Below are 1,849 nucleotides of genomic sequence, written 5' to 3'. Positions count from 1 at the left end.
TTCTCTCTTGTCTTTTTGATGCTGGCCATTCTGACAGGTGTGAGGTGATCTCATTGTGGTTGATTTACATTTCCCTGATGATGAGTGATGATGGGCACCTTTTATGTACATGTTGGTCCTTTTATGTCTTCTTTGAAAAAAATGCCTATCGAAGCCTTTTGAACATTTAAAAATAGATTTTAAATTAAATTTTTGCAATTGAGTTGCATGAGCTCCTTGTATATTTTGAAAATTAACACCTTATCAAATATATAGTGTGCCAATATTATTTTACCATTCTACAGGTTACCTTTCCATTTAGTTGACAGTTTCTTTTGCAGGGCAGAAGGTTTTTAGTTTGATGTAGTCCCACTTGTTTATTTTTACTTCTGTTGCTTGTGTTTTCTTTTGCTGTTGTTAACTTTAATGCTCCACATTTATCTTGATCACAATGGCGGTAACCTTGTCAACAACCTTGTGAATTAAGGAGTTGTTTCTCATTCTTCTATCCATCAGGCAGATATGCTCTCCTCAGCTGGTCTGACTTAGGTTTGGAGCTTCCATTCTTCTTCTTTTTTTTTAAATATAATTTATTCTCAAATTGGCTAACATACGGAGTATACAGTGTGCTCTTGGTTTTGGGGGCAGATTCCCATGTTTCTTTGCTTACATATAACACCCAGTGCTCATCCCAACAAGTGCCCTCCTCAATGCCCATCACCCATTTTCCCCTCTCCCCCCATCCCATCAACCCTCAGTTTGTTCTTTGTATTTAAGAGTCTCTATTTGCCTCCCTCCTGGAGCCTCCATTCTTCACATGGCAAGACAGGAAAGCACAGACTGCTAGGTGATCAGCCTTCTCAAGTGGGGTGTTGGCTTCTAGGCACATTTTCACAGAGTCCCAGGGAACACTAACTTTCTCTGTTTGCATGGTACTTTTGCACTGAAGGGATGCAGTTAGGGGCCTCTGCTTCTTTCTCACAGTCATCTCTTCAAATTCTGCCTTCCTCTTGGTTTGAGTATTTGACTTAAGGTGGTCGCTAATGGCAGACTTGCGAACATGTTTCATAACCACATTGCAAGAAGTGCAGCAGAGTTTTCCTCCTGTGTTGTGCAGCTCCCCTCCAAACTCAAACTCAGTGACTGGATCCAGGGGAGTCCCATACAAAGCAATCTTAACGGTTTTGAGCAGGTGGTGCTGTCACTCCAAACCTTTCTATTGTGACTTCGAATAAGGTTCCAATCCATTTCTGGGTTTTTATCATCTTGATACTTAGTAGTGAAGAGTCTCCAGGGCAAAACCAGGGACGCTGGAACCCCTGGAAGTTTTGTTTATTCAAACTTGGAGATGCCTTCAAATCAGTTTTGTTTTTTGTTTTTTTTTTTAAAGTGGTCATGGGCAAGAGTCTCAACCATGAGAGACACTTGAATGCCAAGAACAAACCAAGGGCTGATGGGGGTGGGGGGACAGGGAAGGGGGGTGATGGGCATGGAGGAGGGCACTTGTGGGGATGAGCACTGGGTGTTATATGGAAACCAACTTGACAATAAACTACTTAAAAAAAAGTGGTGATGGGCACCTGTGGTGCTGAGGTGTCATACCTTTATGTAGGATTGGAGATGCCATTAGGGGAAGTGGACAAGACCTGGTGGAAAGAGAAAGCAGGAGGAAGAAGAAAAGGAGTAAGGGAGTTTGAGAGAGAGAGAGGAGAGAGAGAGAGAATCTTAAGGAGATTCCATGATCAGCATGGAGCCTGATGTGGGGCTCGATCCCACAACCCTGGGATCATGACCTGAGCTAAACCAAGAGTTGGACGCTCAACTAACTGAGCCACCTAGGTACCCCTTTCATCAATGTCTTATAGTTGTC

At 42.8% G+C, this 1,849-nt stretch overlaps 1 pseudogene; it reads right to left on the bottom strand.

The window, feature by feature from the left end:
* Positions 1-445: 445 nt before the first annotated feature.
* LOC144229121 (CGG triplet repeat-binding protein 1-like) lies at positions 446-1,244 on the bottom strand (annotated as a pseudogene).
* Positions 1,245-1,849: the final 605 nt, after the last annotated feature.

This window comes from Crocuta crocuta, unplaced genomic scaffold (genome assembly GCF_008692635.1).
Source record: "Crocuta crocuta isolate KB4526 unplaced genomic scaffold, BGI_CrCroc_1.0 scaffold233, whole genome shotgun sequence".
In the NCBI taxonomy this organism is placed as follows: Eukaryota; Metazoa; Chordata; class Mammalia; order Carnivora; family Hyaenidae; genus Crocuta; species Crocuta crocuta.
This window is presented reverse-complemented; position numbering and strand designations above follow the sequence as displayed.